The sequence below is a fragment of the Tachyglossus aculeatus genome (assembly GCF_015852505.1).
Source record: "Tachyglossus aculeatus isolate mTacAcu1 chromosome 12 unlocalized genomic scaffold, mTacAcu1.pri SUPER_6_unloc_2, whole genome shotgun sequence".
Lineage (NCBI taxonomy): Eukaryota > Metazoa > Chordata > Mammalia > Monotremata > Tachyglossidae > Tachyglossus > Tachyglossus aculeatus.
In genome coordinates, this window is record NW_024044829.1 from 3,946,901 (window position 1) to 3,968,061 (window position 21,161).

The 21,161-nt window shown below is 45.9% G+C and overlaps 1 pseudogene; it reads right to left on the reverse strand.

The window, feature by feature from the left end:
* Window positions 1-17,032: 17,032 nt before the first annotated feature.
* On the reverse strand, window positions 17,033-18,242 carry LOC119921247 (annotated as a pseudogene).
* Between the last annotated feature and the right edge of the window lie 2,919 nt (window positions 18,243-21,161).

Sequence of the window (21,161 nt, forward strand, 5' to 3'; positions counted from 1 at the left end):
CTATACCCTTTAGGCACACAGAGATTAATGTGCACTATTACTCAAGAATTTAATGATTCATTTGTCCATCTTTCCATTTTCTTTTTCATCCAACTGGAAATTATTCTCAGCCAGTCACCTCCAATAGATTGTAAGATACTCAAGGGCTTAGTATAGTCCTCTGCATACAGTCAGCACTCAATAATTACTATAGATTGATTTATGAGCCAGTTACAGAAAGCAAATGTATAATCTTAATAGTCAGCATAAGGGGTAAGTGTTCATACATTCTTTAACTTCCATTTATTTCATCCTACCAGTTGGCTACAGCATGATGTAGTTGTGAAAATATGAAAGAATGCACAAATCATGTAGCTAAGGAGTCTTGCTTAAAGAGAAGCTAGTAAAAAATCACTTTTGCTATTTTCAGCAGTTTATATTACATGTGCTACTCTAGGTAGCACACGTTCTTCACACAGTGTACATAATATATGTAATATTAGTCTTTTGCTCAATTCACATATATGGGTTTAAAAAATTTGCAGGGAAATGAGTCAGAATTTCAGTTAAAATGATATTTAAACTATCAGCAGGAACGCCTAGGTAATGGAGAGGCTTACATAAGTTACGTTCATAAGCACTTCAGGTACTTCATGTAATTTATGCACCTCCATGATTCACATACCTTCCACTATTCCTGTACCGAAGTGCTTACCGGATCTTAAGTAATTTCCATAACTTGAGAGTCTCCCATCCTCTGCCCTACTCCTCCGGGCCCCTCTGCTGCCAGAGCCAGAACAAACTGTGATGGGGAGGAGGCTGTGGGCACTCCTCAGGCCCAAGTCCACTGCCCCTATTTCCCCGTTCTCAATGGCCCCTATCACCTCATAGACTGATAACTATGGATCAGTCCCTTCAGTCCATAATAATAAAAATTGTGGTATTTGTTAAAAGCACTTACTGTGTGTCAGGCACTGCACTAAGCACTGGGGTAGATACAAGGTATTTGGGATGGACACAGTCCAGGTCCCACATGGTTCTCAGAGTTTTAATCATCTTTTTACAGATGAGGTAACTGAGGCACAGGTAAGTGAAGTGACTTGCCCAAGTTACACAGAAGCCACGTGGCAGAACTGAGATTAGAATTCAGGAACCTCTGACTCCCAGGTCCCTGCTCTAACCATTAGGCCACACTACTTCTCTCTTTCTCCCTACTCCTCCAAAACTGCCAATTATTGCTCATCCATCTCCCCATCAAACAGAAAGTCCTACCCATCTGCTTTAATACATACTGTCAGCTGCCTATTCCTACCTCGCCTCACTGATCTACTACATCCCAGCCCTCAAACTTTGATCCACTTGCATCAATGCACTTGGGTCTATACTGGTTAAACACTAAAATAGTCCTCCCCACAGGATTCATGTTAATGTCCTTACACTTTACCTGTCCCTCTATATCATGTTTTCTTGTTTTCTGTTTGTTTTTAACTTCTTTCTATCCTTCTAGATTGTATGTGCTGCGAACCGGCATGATGTCTATCAATTCCGTTGCACTGTACACTTCCAACCACTTAATACAGTGCCTTGCACACGGTAAGTGCTCAATTTATTCATTCAGTCAGTCATATTTATTGAGAGCTTACTGTATGCTTAGAAGTGTACTAAGCGTTTGGGATAGTACAGTATTGTTATACTGCTTATTGTTATAAGCACATTCCCTGCCATTCCATTGACTGCATGAATGAGGGTGTGCAAAGATGCCTCCAAGCAGAGTCCCACTCAGAGCCTGCACCGCTCTGTTGGGCTCTCCTCAGCTCTGACCTGTCCAGCCAGATCCAGTTCCCCTCGGCCACGCCCCATTCAGCCCATCCCAGCCCATCCCATGTCCTGAAAACTTTCCCAACATGTTTCCCAACTCCTCAAAGAACTCCAGGGGTTGCTCATTCACCCCCGCATCAAAGGAAAACTTTTCACCATTTGCTTTAAAGTACTCCATCACCTTGCTACCTCTTACCTCACCTCACTACTTTCCTCTTACAACCCAGCCTTCACACTTCACTCCTCTAATGCTAACCTTCTCACTGTACCTCGATTTCATCTATCTCACAGCCTACCCCTCGCCCAAGTCCTGCCTCTGGCCTGTAACACCCTCCCACCTCAAATCCAACGGATAATCACTCTCCCCCTCTTCAAAGCCTTACTGAAGGCACGTCTCTTTCAAGAGGTCTTCCCTGACTAAGCCCCCCTTTCCTCTTCTCACACGCCCTTCTGCATCACCCTGACTTGCTCACTTTGTTTATCTCTGTTCCCAACCCCACAGCACTTAGGTACATATCTTTTATTTATTTATATTAATGTCTGTGTCCATCCCCTTGACTATAAATTCAATGTGGACAGGGAATGTGTCTGTTTATTGTTATATTGTACTTTCCCAAGGACTTAATAAAGTGCTCTGCCCACATCAAGTACTCAATAAGTACAGTTGAATGAATGAATGATGATGATGGTATCTGCTAAGCGCTTACTATGTGCCAAGCACTGTTCTAAGCGCTGGAGTAGATGCGAAATAATCAGGTTGTCCCACGTGGGGCTCACAGTCTTAGTCCACATTTTGCAGGTGAAGTCATTGAGGCCCAGAGAAGGAAGTGACTTGCCCAAGGTCACCCAGCGGACATGTAGCAGAGCCGGGATTAGAACCCATGACTTCTGACTACCAAGCCCGGGCTCTTTCCACGAAACCACGCAGCTTCGAATGAACTGAGAGTCAGAAGGACCTGGGTTCTAATCCTGTCACCACTACATGCGGCTTGGTGACATTTTTGAAGACACTCAACTTCTCTGTGTCTCAATTACCTCATTCCTAAAAAGGGCCTCAAGCCTGTTAGCCCCACGTGGGACACAGACTGTGTCCAACCAGATTAGCTTGTACCTACCCCAGTCCTTAAGTACAGTGCCTAGCACATAGTAAACACTTAACAAATACTGACACTAACACCCCTCATCATGCTTCCAAAAATCAACTTGTAGGTAGTACACTTCTGATTGCTTACCTGCCAAGTGAGGGGAAAATTAGCTTCACATTATAACATAAAACTGTAACAAAGATATCTGGACAGTCTCATGGAGATAGTTCCTTAATGTTCCTCTGACTTCTGCATCACATTGTTCAAATTCCATGGACATTGTCTCTAGTGTTCTGAAAGTTACTTTTCTCAGTATTTCTCTTCCATTTTAGAGGGTTCACCATTTTTTCCTACTGATCAGCAGCCACCTCCCTATTCTTAACTTCTTTCTCTTTCAAGGCCGAAATCCTCACATCACAGTTCTGACCTCTTTCCTTAAATGAAAACATGACCTCAAATAAATCCCTTCCATCAAGCTATTCCAGACTTCCCCAACTCCTTTAAATGATCTCAACCTAGTGAATTATTCCCTTAGCAAAAGATCTGCACCAATAGATCAAGTGATGTGAAGGTGATTATTTTTAATACTATTTAAGTGCCTACTGTGTGCCAAGCACTGTACTAAGTGTTGGTGTAGACAAACGATAATCAGGCTGAACACAATCTAAGTCCCACATGGGACTCAGAGTCTCAATTTCCATTTTACTGATGAGGTAACTAAGGCACACAGAAAGAAGATAAGTGACTTGCCCAATGTCACACAGCAGGCAAATGTCAGAGCAGGATCAGAACTCAAGTCCTATGACTCCTAGACTCCTTCCCTTTCCACTAAGCATGACTAGTTCCCATTTCAAATCCAAAATGCCATTCCCCCATGTTTGAAAAGAGTTTTCAAACCCCTCTCTGTGCCTCAACTACCGGGAAGGAGAAAGTGAGGCAGTTGTATGAGCAGAACCCACGGAGAACCCTGCTTTGTACATAAGCATTTTATAGAAACTATTTCTGCTAAAACCCACATCTGCCATCGCTGCACAGCACATATCAAAAACATAACTCCCACTCCGTAAAAGCTTACAATTAATTTTAACATCAACCGAAGGCCATAATAGCTTTCCATATCATTGATTGGGAGTTATTCCTGTTCCTGAAAATATTTTATTCTAAATAACATAGGGTAATGGATGGCTGTATAGACATTAAGATAGAAGAAGGGAAGTTTGCAGTCTGATAAACAGTTAGAATTCAGGTTTCCACTAAGCTTATGAAAGAAGAAACAGGGTTATTGTACAGAGAAGAGCTTGGTAGATAGAGCAAGGCAATAAGATGTGAAGGAGATGTGGATATTTATTTCATCTGCCTGATTTTCCCTGCAAACCCGGCTTCCAACACCACACCTTTCTCATGGTCATTTTCATCTCTCTGTTTCTCAGTGCGTAGTTGAGGGGGTTGAACATGGGAGCAAGAATGGTGTAAAAGAGAGCAAACACCGTATCCTTGGGGAGGTCTTGGCCGGCCAGAGGTAAATGAGGATTCAAGGCAAAAAAAAAAAATGATGTCACCACTGTGATGTGGGAAGTGCAGGTGGAGAGGGCTTTGTGACATTCCCCCGAAAAGTGGGTCCTCAGAATGGTTAAAATGGTGACATAAGAGAAGACCAAGAGCATGAATGAGATCAATAGAACAATCCTAGAATTGGCCAGAATTAAAAACCCAATTAAGTGAGTATCTTTGCAGGCCAGGTCCAGGAAATGGTAAACATCGCAGAAATAGTGATCGATCTTTAGGTTACCTTTTACCTTGCCTTGATGATGAAAATGATGCTCTCAACTCCACCTTCTCTGCTCAAATCAATAGCTTCCCTAGCCCTCCGTCGATCGATCTTGTGCCACTAACTCACAGTCCTGGATAACTTCCATAATCTTCCTCATTCATTCTTGTGCACAGGTTACACAGTGCAACTGGTGGAAATCTAGATATTCGACTGACCTCATCCACTTCGTTTGTCCTTACATGCTTTAACTCTGCCCTCTCCTCTACTTGGCAAAATTACTTCTTCATCCTTATTGACACCCATGTCCATTGTCCTCACCAGTTATTCCAAATGTTAAACTCCCTCCTCAAACCCTCGGTCCCCGCCTCTCACATCCCTCGCCCCAAAGACCTGGCCACTTAAATGAGATGACTGAAACCATTAAGAATGATCTGCCTTAAATCTTCCCTGCCCCTCCCCAGTCCTTCCCGACTCCTGACCCTTCTTTAACTCTCTCATCTTTCCCGACAGCATCTCAAAAGGTCTCCTGCCTTCTTTAAAAATCAACCCCTTCCACCTGGGCATATAACCCCATCCCTTTACACCTTTTCAAAACACTTGCCCCTTCTCTTGTTCCCTCCCTTACTGCCAACTTCAACTGTTCATTCTCTAGTGGCTTCGTTGCCACTCCCTTCAAAAGTATTCATGTCTCTCCTATCCTAAAAAAAAAGTATCTTGACCCCACAGCTTCCTCCAATTATTGCCCCAACTCCTTCCTTCTATTCCTCTCCAAAACCCTTGAGCGAGTGGTTTATATCCGCTATCTCAAATTCCTCTTCTCCAGTTCTGTCTTGACCCCCTTCCAATCTAGGTTCCATACCCTTCACTCCACAGATATTGCCCTCTCAAAGGTCACCAGTGATGTCATTTTTTTCCAAACCCAATGACCTTTACTCCATCCTAACTCTCCTCGATCTCTCGGCTACTTTCAACAGTGGCGACCTTGCCCTTCGGTAAACATTAACCAACCTCAGCTTCACTAACACTGTCCTCTCCTGGTTCTCCTCCTAGCTCTCTGGCTGCTCATTCTCAATCTCTTTCATGGGCTCCTCCTCTGTCTCCCACCCCCCAATTTTTTGGGGGGTCCCTCTAGGTGCAGTTATGGGTCCTCTTCTATTTTCCATCTACACCCACTCCCTTGGAGAACTCATTAGCTCCCATGGCTTCAAATATCACCTCTATGCGGATGATTCCCAAATCTACATCTCCAGTTCTGATCTCTCTCCCTCTCTGCAGTCTACTTTGTTATTCCACTGTCACCTCTAGCAGACATCATCTTTTCACTCAAACATTGTCCTTCCCCTGACTTCCCTCTCATTTTGTAGATGCAACAGAATCTCTCATTCAACCCACATATTCAATCCATCACTAGGTCTAGGGTTAAGGTGAAGGTTAGATTTTATGTTAGGGATTGAGTTTTGGTTGGGGTAGCCCCCGCACTAGCTGGGGTAGCACTAAGGCTAGGGATAGGGTTAAGTTTAGGGGTAAGTCTAAGGCTAGGCTCAGGGCTAGGTTTAAGGTTAAGGTGATAGTTAGGGTTGGGGTTAGGGTTAAAGTTAGGGTCAGTGTTAGGGCAAGGGTTAGCACTAGTGCTAGGGTTATGTATAAGGTTAGGCTTATTGTTAGAGTTAGGATTAGGTTTAGGGCTGGTATTAGGCCTAGGGTTAGGGTTAGGACTCAGGCTAAGGTTAAGGTTAGGTTTGGATTAGAGATAGAGTTACTGCTAGGGCCAGGGTTAGGGATCATTCATTCATTCATTCAATCGTATTTATTAAGTGCTTATTGTGTTTTAATGGAGAAAAGCCACATTTAGCAGCCTGCATTCCACTGGTGGGATGAAAGGTTTGCCCCTAAGGGAGATGATGTGCGTGGGGGTGGGGAGGTTTAAGCCCAGACCCTAGTAACCAATGTGTTGCTGAATTGTACTTTCCAAATGTTTAGTACAGTGCTCTACACTGTACTGTACTGCACTGTAGTCTTCTAGACTGTGAGGCCTCTGTTGGGTAGGGACTGTCTCTATATGTTGCCAACTTGTACTTCCCAAGCGCTTAGTACAGTGCTCTGCACACAGTAAGTGCTCAATAAATACGATTGAATGAATGAATGAATGCACACAGTAAGCGCTCAGTGAATGGAGTTGATGAAGGCTCCTCATTTGTAGCTCGATTTCTGAATTGTACTTTCCAAGCGCTTAGTACAGTCCTCTGAACACAGTCAGCGCTCAATGAATGGAGTTTATGGGGGCTGCTCAACTGTAGCTCATTTGCTGAATTGTACTTTCGAAGCGCTTAGTATAGTGCTCTGCACACAGTCAGCACTCAATAAATACGATTGAATGAATGAAGTATGGCAGTTGTTCAGGCTGCTTTCCGATGGAGAATGATAGCAATTAGGGTATTTGTTAAATACCAGCTACCCCTGCCCGTGAGGTGTAGCCTAGAGAACATAGAGACCCCAAACTCTCTCCAAATCGGGCACTTTTAATCCCATTGCCTCCCAGGAGAGTTTACCACACAACAACGGTAAGAACACTGAGCGGCCCCACGTATGGAGGGCGGGCCTCTTACAAGGGTGGGGTTTAACAGCATTTCTTCAGCGGCCTGATCCCGCTCTGAGCTGGTCAGGGCAGCTGCCCTTGGCCCTCCAATGATTCTCACACAGGACCGAACCCTCATTAGTCCCCGCCCTCTCCATCGGGTTCCCATGTAGCCCAGCCCAGGCACCCACCCAGCCATTCAGACCCTGTCATAGGGGTTTCCATGAAGGCTCGAGGCCCAAAAACATCTGGGAGTTGTAGTCTTTCCCTCTCTCTCTCTCCCCCCCCATCCCCCCCATCCCCCCTCTCCATCCCCCCATCTTACCTCCTTCCCTTCCCCACAGCACCTATATATATATATATGTATATATGTTTGTACATATTTATTACTCTATTTATTTATTTATCTTACTTGTACATATCTATTCTATTTATTTTATTACGTTAGTATGTTTGGTTTTGTTCTCTGTCAACCCCTTCTAAACTGTGAGCCCGCTGTTGGGTAGGGACTGTCTCTATGTGCTGCCGACTTGTACTTCCCAAGAGCTTAGTACAGTGCTCTGCACACAGTAAACACTCAATAAATACGATTGATTGACTGATTGACAGCTTTCGCCTCCGCCTACCGAAATACCAGTCCCGTCGTGCCCCTCGACTGGGCTCGCGTTCATTGCAGCAGAGCCGCGCAGAAGGCGCCTGAGGCCGATATTCAGTCTGGCAAGTGGCCGCGTTGCGCAGAGCTGTGGCGGCGCTGAAGGCCGCTGAGCTCCTCGTCACATACCCCAGCCTCCCAGCACTTCGGTCTCTGCCAGTAATCCAATTGTTCCTGTAGGTGTCTCCCTCTCCCTGGAGACTGAATGCTCCCTGTGGCCAGGGAATATGTCTGTTTATATTGTTTTGTTTCACTGCCCAAGGGCTTAGGACAGAAGTCTACCCACAGAATGCACTCAATCAACACGATTGAACGATCGACTGAATAATTGAGTCAAACACCCCTCCAAAGGATCCGGCTTGTGGGACACAAAGAAACATGGTATGATCTACAGTGATGGGAAAGGAAAGCAGCTTGATCTAGTGGATAGGGCTCTAAGGATGGCTTTGCATAAAGTTACCCCATATATATGTCACCTCTCTGTAATTTACTGATTTATTCATTTTTTTCTTTCTTTCTGCATCTGTTTCTGTATAGTAACCTCTCTCTCTCTCCCTCTAGACTGTGAGCTCACTGTAGTCAGGGTCAGTGTCTGTTTATTGTTATAGTTTACTCTCCCAAGAGATGAGGACAGTGCTTTGCATGCAATAAACGCTCAATCAATACAATTGAAAGAATGAATGAATGAATAAAGAAATAAATGAATTCTGGGGGCCTCGGTTATCTCATGTGAGTCCCAGGTGGAACAGGACTGTGTACAACAAGATTAGAATAAATCTACCCCAGCGCTTAGTACAGTATCTGGCAACTAGCAAGTGTTTATGAAGAAACCCCGAGCGTTCCTGTTTCCAGTAGGATCTTTCCCCTCCAGACGAGAAGCCCGCCATCGGGCATGAATGACCCATGACCGGACTCATGGTCATTCCCCTCCAGACACCTGCATCTCTGCCCGAGGACACCAAGGCCCTCCCTCCTGCCCGCCCCTCCCGCCGCGTGCCCACGGCCGGCAGAAACTCGTGTATCCCCCAGATGACCCTCGAGAGTTGATCTCCCTGCTGACCATCCAACTCTCATGATCACTAGAATCACCCCTCGAAGCGATCTTTAGTCCGTCCAGGTAGTCAACCAGGGCCGTGAAACATTGTATTGCCCAGCTTCCCCCCTTCCCAAAACGCGACCATCTTTTTGGAGTCCCCACTCCCTCCTTCCCTGTGTTCAAACCGTATGTGACTGATTCCCCCCGTCCCTCTCCCTGGGTAACAATGCTCCTGTTCTCACTCTGTTACTTTCAGCAACTACCTGCATTCACACCTTCTCAGCCCATCCATTTTATTTGGTTATTTACTCCTCTCCCCAGGAGTTTCCTCGCCCATATCCCCTATAACAGTTTCACCCTTTTCCAGAACTGCCATCCACAGAACTCCATCCTCCACCGCCTCAGAGACAACTCAGCAAAGAGCCCCTGGACTGTCCTTTCCATTAGTCATTTTGATGTGAATTGCCTATGGACAATTCAAACCTTGTATTCTGGGCATCATCTGCTTGTGTTATTGTTGCTATTCCATGTTAATAGTTAACTGCTCTTAGTGCTGTCACTTACCTCGCTAACCTCACCATGACCTTTCGATTCCCCAGCTCCCATCTGCCCTTCCCAGTCCTCACCTTCCCCTTCCCCTTCCCCACCCAGCTCTTTCCCTCCCTTTGCTCGGCTACCACCCCTACTCAATCAATCAATCAATCATATTTATTGAGCACTTACTGTGTGCAGAGCACTGTACTAAGCGCTTGGGAAGCACAAGTTGGCAACATATAGAGACAGTCCCTTCCCAACAGTGGGCTCACAGTCCAGAAGGGGGAGACAGAGAACAAAACCAAACATGATAACAAAATAAAATAAATAGAATAGATATGTACAAGTAAAATAAATAAATAAATAAATAGAGTAACAAATATGTACAAACATATGTACATATATGCAGGTGCTGTGGAGAAGGGAAGGAGGTAAGACGGGGGGATGGAGAGGGGGAAGAGGGGGAGAGGAAGGAAGGGGCTCAGTCTGGGAAGGCATCCTGGAGGAGGTGAGCTCTCAGTAGGGCCTTGAAGGGAGGAAGAGAGCTATCTTGGCGGATGGGCAGAGGGAGGGCATTCCAGGCCCGGGGGATGATGTGGGCCGGGGGTCGATGGCGGGACAGGCGAGAACGAGGCACGGTGAGGACATTAGCGGCAGGGGAGTGGAGGATGTGGGCTGGGCTGTAGAAGGAGAGAACAGAGGTGAGGTAGGAGGGGGCGAGGTGATGGAGATCCTTGAAGCCGAGGGGGAAGAGTTTCTGCCTAATGCGCAGATTGATTGGTAGCCACTGGAGATTTTTGAGGAGGGGAGTAACATGCCCAGAGCGTTGCTGGACACAGACAATCCGGGCTGCAGCATGATGTATGGATTGAAGAGGGGAGAGACACGAGCATGGGAGATCATTCCCCGCCCCCTACCTAGAACCCTTGTGTACCAGTGTCAACCCTCATCCACCTCCCTTTGCGCAGTCCCCACCAAGCCCCACCCTTCCAACACCTTCCCTTCTCGCCCTACTCCCCGCCTCCATCCAATCCCTATTCTCCTTTCTCATCATCACCTCTCATCCCCCTCTCCCGACCCAGGACCCTGCCAACTCTTTTCAGTCCAAATCCTCCCCACCCCGACACCCTTCCCCCTCTCTCCCCTACCTCCAGAGCTGCTGCCACGTGTGGCCTATAGAACCCCCGCTCCATTAAAGGTATTAAAGGAAAGCTCCATTTCCTCCTTGACCTGTTCCTTTCCCGCTCTCTCCTGCTCCTCGCCATTACTGTGATCTGGCTCACCCCGTATGACATGGTCTCTTCTGCTGCTCTCTCCAGCGGAAACATCTTCTTCTCCCACTCTCCCAGGCTCACAGGGAGAGGACGAGGTGTCGGTTTCCTTCTCACACCCCAATGCCGTTTTCTCACCATCCCTCTTATCCCTTCCCCTTTCCTTCCACTCCTTTGAAGCCCATATTATCCGCCTCTACCACCTCCTCCAGATTCTTGTAGCCATCATCTGCCTACCCCCTGGTCCCACCTCCAACGTATTTAACCTTTTGACCCCTTTCTCACCTTTCTTCTCTCTTTTTCCATGCCCACTCTGATTCTCAGAGACTTCAACATCCACATGGATATACCCGGTGACTCCTCTGCGTCCAGCCTTCTATCACTCCTTGACTCCACCAACCTCCTGCTCCACCCCACCTTGCCCAATCACCAATATGGTCACACCTTCGATCTCATCATCTCTTAGGGCTGCACTATCTCCACCCTGTCCAAATCTGAAATCCTTTTCTGACAACAACCTTCTCATCTGCCTTCTCTCTCACACTCCTCATCCCTTTAAATCTGTATTAATAACAATAATAATAAGGCATTTATTAAGCGCTTACTATATGCAAACACTATTCTAAGCGCTGAGGAAGTTACAAGGTGATCAGGTTGTCCCACGGGAGTCTCACAGTCTTAATCCACATTTTACTGAGGCACAGAGAAGTTACGTGACTTGCCCAAAGTCACACAGCTGAAAATTGGCAGAGCCGGGGTTTGAACCCATGACTTCTGACTCCAAAACCTGTGCTCGTTCTACTGAGCCACGCTTCTTCTCTACTTCCCCACAGACACCTCCACTCTCTAAACAACAACCATCTCAGCGCATCACACATCATCATGCCTCCCTATCCACTCTACCTAATCTTAATGACCAGACTGATGCGCTCAAGTGCACCCTCTCTATTCAACTCAACTCACTCGCTCCCCTATCCCTTTGTTGTTCTCGCACCACTAAACCACAGCTCTAGATCATCGTCATTGCCTGATCATTGCCATTGTCTGCCTCCTTCGCTCTTATGCTCGAGCTGCTGAACGTTCCTGGAGAAAGTCTAAACACCAGGCCAATCTTGTTCACTTTAAATTTATCCTTTCCTGCCTTACCTCTGCCCTCTCCTCTGCCAAGCAAAGCTATTTTTCTTCCCTTATTGACACCCATTCCCGTTACCCCCGTCAGCTGCTCCGGACATTTAACTCCCTCCTCAGGCCGCCTGTTCCTCCCCCTCCTCCATCCCTCACCCACAACGATCTGGCCACCTTCTTCATTGGGAAAGTTAACACCATCAGGTCTGAGCTCCCCAAAGTCACCCCTCCCCCTTCTCCAACCCCCCCTGCTCTCGGACCCCTCTTGTATTTTCCCATCCTTCCCAGCATTATCTTCAGAGATCTCCTCCCTACTCCCAAGTGCCTCCCCCTCCACCTATGCTTCTGACCCCATTCCTTCTTGCTATATAATAGAAGCAGCGTGGGTCAGTGGAGAAGAGCCCGGGCTTTGGAATCAGACGTCATGGGTTCAAATCCCGGATCCACCACTTGTCAGCTGTGTGACTTTGGGTAAGTCACTTAACTTCTCTGGGCCTCAGTTCCCTCATCTGTAAAATGGGGATGAATACTGTGAGCCCCCTGTGGGACAACCTGATCACCTTGTAACCTCTCCAGCGCTTAGAACAGTGCTTTGCACATAGTAAGCGCTTAATAAATGCCATTATTATTATTATTATTATTATTATTATATAAAATCCTTCACCTCTTCCCTCCTCCCCTGAACTTCCATCTTCAACTGCTCACTCTCCAATGGCTTCTTCCCCTCTGCCTTCAAACATGCCAACGTCTTGCCCATTCTAAAAAAAACCGTCTCTTGACCCCACTGCCTCCTGCAGATATAGCCCTATCTCCCTCCTACCGTTCCTTTCCAAATTCCTAGAGCGATTCGTGTACACTCGTTGCCTCAAATTCCCCAATTTCCTACTCTCTCCTGGACCCCTCCGATCTGACTTCTGTCCCCTCCACTCCACCGAAACTGCCCTCTCAAAGGTTACCAATGACTTCCTTCTTTCCAAATCCAAATGGCTCCTACTCTATCCTAATCCTCCTCGACTTCTCAGCTGCCTTTGACACTGTCGACCATCGCCTTCTCGTCAACACTCTATCCAACGTAGACTTCACGGATTCTGTCCTCTTCTTGTTCTTCCCTTATCACTCTGGCTGTTCATTCTCAGTCTCCTTCACGGGATCCTCCTCCCCATCCCATTCCCTAACTATAGGGGTTCCTCAAGGGTCAGTTCTTGGTCCCCTCTGTTCTCCATCTATAATCATTCCCTTGGTGAACTCATTCCCTCCCATGGCTTCAACTATCATCTCTACCCAGATGACACCCAAACCTACATCTCCTCCCAAGTTTTCTCTCCCTCCTTCAGGCTCGTATCCCCTCCTGCCTTCATGACATCTTCACCTGGATGTCTGCCCGCCACCTAAAACTCAACATGTCTAAGACTGAGCTCCTTATCTTCCCTCCCAAACCCTGTCCTCTCCCTGACTTTCCCGTCACTGCGGATGGCACTATTCATTCATTCATTCAATCGCATTTATTGAGCGCTTACTGTGTGCAGAGCACTGTACTAAGCGCTTGGGAAGTACAAGTTAGCAACATACAGAGACCATCCCTACCCATCCTTCCCGTCTCAAAATCCCTCAACCTTGGTGTCATTCTTGACTCCACTCTCTCATTCACCCCACAGATCCAATCTGTCACCAAAACCTGCCAGTCTCACCTGCACAACATCGCCAAGATCCACCCTTTCCTCTCCATCCAAACCACTACCTTGTTGGTAAAATTTCTCATCATATTCCGACTGGATTACTACATCAGCATCTTTTCTGATTTCCCATCCTCCTGTCTCTCCTTGCTTCAGTCTATACTCCACTCTGCTGTCCGGATTATCTTTCTACAGATACTCTTTGCACATGTCAATCCCCCACCCCCACCCCACCACTCAAAAAATTCCAGGGTTGCCTATCAACCTTCGCATGAAGCAAAAACTCCTATTGGCTTCAAAGCTCTCCATCACCTTGCCCTGTCCTACCTCACCTCCCTTCTCTCCTTCTACAGCCCAGCCCACACACTCCACTCCTCTGCTGCTAACCTCCTCACTGTGCCTCGTCCTCACCTGTCCTTCCATTAACCCCTGGCCCATGTCCTACCTCTGGTCTGGAATGCCCTCTGTACTCACATCCACCAAACTAGGCCTCTTCCCCCCATTCAAAGCCCTACTGAGAACTCACCTCTTCCAGGATGCCTTTCCAGACTGATTCCCCTTTTTTCCTCCACTCCTCCTCCCCTCCCCATCGCACCCACTCCCTCCCTCTGGTCTACCCCCTTCCCCACCCAAAGCAATTGTGTTTGTATGTATTCATTCATTCATTCTATCGTATTTATTGAGTAAATGAATGAATGTACACACTTATTATGCTACTTATTTCATTAATGATGTATATATGTGTATATATATATATGTATATATTTCTATTTTTCTATTTTGATGCTGTTGATGCCTGTCTACTTGTTTTGTTTTGTTGTCTTTCTCCATCTTCTAGACTGTGAGCCCATTGTTGGGTAGGGATTGTCTCTATCTTTTGCCGAATTGTACTTTCCAAGCATTTAGTACAGTGATCAGAACACAGTAAGCACTCAAGAAATACGATTGAATGAATGAATGAATGAAAATAGCAGCAGAAGAAAAAACAAAGAAAGCAAGGAAGAAAACATTTACACGGGCGGGATTGTACATCATCCTTTCAGTGGCCTGATTCAGGCAGCTGCCCTTGGCCCTCCCCAAGATTCTCGCACAGGACCGAACTCTCATTAGTCCCTGCCCTCTCCATCGGGTTCTCATGTAGCCCAGCCCAGGCACCCACCCAGCCATTCAGACCCTGTCATAGGGGTTTCAGTGGAGGTTCGAAGCCCAAAGATTTCTGGGAGTTGTAGTCTTTCCCTCTCTCTGGACAACTTTCGCCTCCACCTACCGAAAAACCAGTCCCGTCGTGCCCATCGACTGGGCTCGTGTCCGTTGCATCGGAGGCAGGCAGAAGGAGCCTAAGGTCGATATTCAGCTCGGCAAATGGCCGAGTTGCGCGGAGCTATGGGTGCACTGAGGACTGTTAAGCCCCTTCTCACAAACCCCAGCCCCCCAGCACTTCGGTCTCTGCCAGTAATCCAATTATTCCTATAAGTGTGTGCCTCTTTCCCTGGAAACTGAATGCTCCTTTTGGCCAGGGAATGGGTCTGTTATATTGTCGTGTTGACCTGTCCCAAGGGCTTCAGACAGAGGTATATATGCAGAATGCACTCAATCAACACGATTGTGCGATCGACTGACTGAGTCAAACACTCCCCCAAAGAATCAGGCTTGTGGGACAGGAAGAAAAGTAGCATGCTCTACAGTGATGGGAAATAGAGCTCTAAGTGGGTAGAGTTCTAAGACCGGCTTTTGACAAGGTGTCCCTGTGGATATTTCACCTCCTTTAATTTACTGATTTATTCATTTGTTCTTTTCTTTATCTATTTCTATACAGTAACCTCTGTCTCTCCCTCTAGACTATAAGCTCACTATAGGCATGGAAAGCGTCTGTTTATTGTTATAGGTTACTCTCCCAAACGCTGAGGACAGTGCTATGCATACAGTAAGCCCTCGATCAATTCGTTTGAATGAATGAATGAATAAATGAATGAATTCTGGGTGCCTCTGTTACCTCTTCTATAAAAACGAAGGTGAGGACAGTGAGTCCCACGTGGGACAAGACTGTGTCCAAAGAGATTAGTTTGAATCCGCCTTAGTGCTTCGTACACTATCTGGCACATTGCAAGTGCTTAAGAAGAAATAACAAGCCCAAACACATAGCAAGCACTTAAGAAAGAATACCTGTAGAAGAAAAACCGAAGAAAGAAATGAAGAAAACAATTGCCAGGTCTGGGTGTGAATGGGAAGAAAACGAGTTGTGTTCTGGACTTGCATAGTTGGAGATGTGGGCGAGACATAGTTCTCATGGACCCCGCACTAAGAAATTGGACAGTGTAGATGGGAGGAGGGATGACAAATCCCTTCCCAGTAAGAGGCTATCATAGAGGATGACGAAGTACAAAAGGACAGCAGCATGGATTGAGCAGCATGGATTGAGCATGGGCTCTCTCCCCTCCCAAAAGCCATTTCAGTACTCCTGGTCCACTTTAGCACTTTATCTCAATTTCTCATTGTACTTATATATACATGCCTTATTATTTAAGCATTAACTCATGTACCTATACCTCTTTTCCTCTTTCTCATACCTGTAATTTACTTTCATGAATTTAACCTTCCTCCCCCAAGTGTTTAGTGCAGTGATCTGCACACAGTAGACATTCAATAAATGCTATTGACTGATCAGTCAATGCATGGATATTCTTTCTGTGGCAGGTAGTCATCTTTGCTATCTGGTGTTGCTTGGTATCAATCAATAGCATTCATTGAACACTTTCTGTGTGCAAACCATTGTGCTAAGCATCTGTGGGAGTACAACATGGAAGTGAGACTCCTTACCCACAAGGAACTTACAGTCTAGATGAGGAGGTGGACGTGAAATTAAATTACGGATATATACATGAGTGCTGTGGATCAGAGGGTGAGGTGAATATCAAGTGTTAAAAAGGTATAGATCCAAGTGCATGGGGGATATAGAAGGGAGAGAGAGTAGCAGAAAAGAGAGCTTGGTTAGGGAAGAGATGTGGAGGAGATCTGATTTTAGTTCAGCTTTTTGGGAAGAGTAGTGATGCTAAGGGATTTACTAGCAAACAGCATGATAATACTAATAATAATAGTATCTGTTAAGCACTCACTATGCACCAAGCACTGTTCTAAGTGCTGGGGTAGATACAAGGTAATCATATTGTCCCATATAGGGCTCACAGTCTTAACCCCCATTTTACAGATGAGGTAACTGAGACACAGAGAAGTCAAGTGACTTGCCCAAAGTCACACAGCTGATAATTAACAGAGCCAGGCTTAGAACTCATGACTTCTGACTCCCAAGCCCATGCTCTTTCCACTAAGCCTCACTGCTTCTCGCCGAAACAGACCCAAGAAGACCCCTGGTGCTCTGATTCTGGGAACCACTGCAGACCCAAATTTATTAGCACCAAAAGGCAAATTAGAATTGAGCAATATTTGCCATTTTCATAAAAATACCAACAGAAATTTTCCAACTTGAATAAGTACAATCATTGTCACCCAGGCCATCTATTTGCAACCTGAAGTCGCTTTAGGGCTCCATAACATCCTCGTGGCATTTTTCACCTCTGCTTTCCTCACGGTGTTTCCTCACGGTGTAAACTATGGGGCTTAATATACGGGTGATGCTTGTAAAAAATACAGCCACTGACCTATCTATTAAGAAGGTAGTCATGGACCTCAGGAAAGTTAAAATGCATGGGAAAAAGAAGAAAAATCAAAACAATGATGTGGGAGACCCAAATGGAAAAGCCTTTGCCTCTTCTTGCAGAACTCCGAGTTTTCAGGGAGCTGAAGATGACAACATAAGAAACGACAAAAAGGAAGAAACTCAATGTGCACACTGCCCTGCTGTTGGCCACGGCTAGCAGACGAAAGATGTGGGTATCGGTGCAGGTGAGTATCAGCAAAGGGAACAGGTCGCACATGAAGTGATCAATCTTATTGGGACCACAGTGTGGTAAAGGTGACATGAAGAGAATCTCCAGGATTGCGTGAAGAAAGGCCCCACCCCAAGCCACCCCCATCAACAGACTGCACACAACCTGCCTCATAATGGCTATGTAGTGCAGTGGGTTACAGGTGGCCTCATACCGGTCATAAGCCATGGCCAAGAGAAGGACGATCTCAAACCCGGCACACAAATGTTCGATAAAGCAGAAGCAGTGTGACTCAGTGGAAAGATCATGGGCTTTGGAGTCAGAGGTTATGGTTTCAAATCCCGGCTCCACCACTTGTCATCTGTGTGACTTTGGGCAAGTCACGTAACTTCTCTGGGCCTCAGTTACCTCATCTATAAAATGGGGATTAAGACTGTAAACCCCACGACGGACACCTCAACACCTTGTATCCGTCCAGCACTTAGAACAATGCTTTTTACATAGTAAGCGCTTAATAAATGCCATCAATATTATCATTATTATAAAGAGTTGAGCCATACATCGGTTGAAGGAGATGGCTTTCCTCACAGCGGATCAACGAGCATTTTGGGGGTGATGGAAGTGGAGTAGCAGGCATCGATTAAGGACAGGTAGGTGAGGAAGAAATACATAGAGGACCCCAGAGTCGAGCTGGAGGTTATTGTTGCCACAGTGAGCAGATTCCCCACCAGAGTTGCAATGTAGACACTGAGAAACACAACAAAGAATAACTTCAGCTTATCAGGGTTCTGTGTGAGACCCAATAAAATGAATTCAGTCACTTTGTTTCAATTTTCCATCTCTTCAGGGTAAGGGAAGTTTTGGGTGCAGCAATGAGACCTGGTTTACCTGCAAAGAGAATGAGAGTTATAAATACCATATCAATATGTACTATAATCTTCAACTATTTGCACTATTAGTAAACCTAAAAGGGCTGAGAAGTAAAGGAAGGATAAGCATTACTTCTCCCATTTTGGCAGGTGAGAACACTGAGATTCAAAGAATTTGATTGACGTGTCCCAAATCCTGCCAGTTTTATCAGCAGCACTTATAATTCATATTGACCAATCCAATTAAGTTGCCTTCCATCAAATACTGTGGACTTTACTAAAGATGTATATGTACACACACACACACACACACACACACACACACACACACACACACACACACACACAGTGTGACAATGGAAAGAGCAGGGGCTTGGAAGACAGAGAACATGGGTTCTAATCCCTGCTCTGCCACTTGTCTGCAATATAACCTTGGGCAAGCCACTTAACTTCTCTGTGCCTCAGCTGCCTCATATGTAAAATGGGGATGAAGACTTAGATAACTAAGAACCAAGTGCTTTATTTTAATTTCTTTCAGTGAAATAGGAATGGAAAAAAATTTCTTTGTTGAAGGTAAAAAAAGTACAGATTATCTCAGTTAGAGTGCTCATATTAGATGACAGGCTGATTACATGATCAACAGGAAGAAGAATAACAATAGTACTTGTAAAGTGCATTTTTGTACTAAGCACTGGGGTAGATACAAGATAATAGTCAGACAAGATCTTGTGCCAAATGGAGCTTAAAGTTTAAAAAGAAACGAGAACAGGTATTTAATCTCCATTTTAGAGTTGAGGAAACTAGGGCACAGAGAAGTTAAGTGATTTGCTCAAGGTCTTACAACAGGCAAGTGACAGAGCGATGAGTAGAACTCAAGTTTTTTGACTCCCAGCCCTATGGTCTTTCTCCTAGTCCACGCTGCTGGCCTGGCTAAATTGATGGGGTCCTTCAACAAGGCCTGGGAAAACCCAAGATATAATCGAGAAAGAAAAGAATTCCAGCTGCCCCCTCCTGATACCAGCCTAGGGGCACTTCCCAGTCCCTCCTTTCCAGTTTCTTGGTGGGAATCTAACTGAGATTTGGAAAACAAATTACGAGATCCTTATTTGTCTAGAAGCTGCCATTGGGAAAAAAATTAAATATCTTCAAAGCCAGATCTAGTGGATTTTATTCATTCATTCATTCAATCGTATTTATTGAGCACTTACTGTGTGCAGAGCACTGTACTAAGCGCTTGGGAAGTACAAGCTGGCAACATATAGAGACAGTCCCTACCCAACAGTGGGCTCACAGTCTAGAAGGGGGAGACAGAGAACAAAACCAAACATACTAACAAAATAAAATAAATAGAATAGATATGTACAAGTAAAATAAATAAATAAATAAATAGAGTAACAAATATGTACAAACATATATACATATATACAGGTGCTGTGGGGAAGGGAAGGAGGTAAAATGGGTGGATGGAGAGGGGGACGAGGGGGAGAGGAAGGAAGGGGCTCAGTCTGGGAAGGCGTCCTGGAGGAGATGAGCTCTCAGTAGGGCCCTGAAGGGAGGAAGAGAGATAGCTTGGCGGATGGGCAGAGGGAGGGCATTCCAGGCCCGGGGAAGGACGTGGGCTGGGGGTCGATGGCGGGACAGGAAGGCTGAGTAGGTGCGAATGAGGTTGTCGTTAATGTAACTTGGTGATAACAAGGACCTTTTTCCCGGGGTGGAGGGGGGGGGGAGTCAGTCAGGACCGGACTGGGAAGGGGGATTGCGGGGGCACTATAAGGAAGGTCTCTTAAGTGGGTGGGGGTGGAAGCAAGGGGCGTCTATGGCAGCGCTCGGAGGAGAGGAGCCTTCCGGGAGCAGCGGGGGCCACGCGGTGTGATGGCGTGCGGGCCTCTCGGGAACGGAGTCCCGGCTTCTATGGCGGCGCTCTGAGGAGAAGATCCTTCCAGGAGCAGCGGGGGTCACGCGGTGTGATGGCAGACGGGCCTCTCGGGAATGGAGTCCCGAGCGTCTGTGGGGGCGCTCTGAGGAGAGGATCCTTCCGGGAGCAGCGGGGGCCACGCGGACCTAATCCCTCCCTATATCCAATATCCAATCTCTCCCTACAGCAGTGGCTCAAGAGTTTGCTCTCAAAAATCCCAAGATCTCTTTGGAAATAGTTCTATTGAGTGCCCAACTGATGGTTCAGCAGCTTCATCATCAGCTGGAGACTCCTCTACATAACTCACCGGATTCACCCTTCTGAAGTGTCTGTCCTTCAGTTGAATAGTTGGCCATATTTTTTTCTCCTCCCATTACAAGAGCTATTTAAAGGGGATTCCATTTGAAGTTTGGGCACCTAATGATGAACCAAGCCCTCAGCCTCTCAAGATTAGACTCGTGTACCCCATGAGTAAAATTTGCAAAAAACAAAAAGCAGTCACACCGTCTTTTGCTGTGGTCAAATGACCGAAATAAAATCTATAACTCTAGTCATTTAGCTCTAATGTATTAGAATTGTATTCAAATTACTTTTTTGGAAACACATGATACTCCCTGCAGTGGTTCATTGGCCAATATAAGGTCTGGTCAAATGACCGAAATAAAATCTATAACTCTAGTCATTTAGCTCTAATATATTAGAATTGTATTCAAATTACTTTTTTTGGAAACACATGATACTCCCTGCACTGGTTCATTGGCCGATATAAGGGAGAGGCAAGAAATAAAACATTAAATGCCGAAGGTGTGACAAAAATTCATGGTTCTGCTTTTGGGCACTTTTGGTTTGTGATTTCTATATAAACAGTGCTTATTTCTGTATAAATGACACCTTTTACATATTGATGCTGTGTGAGTCATGGGTGGGAGATCCTGCCCCACTTTGGACGATTGATTAGCTTGTATATACCCCAG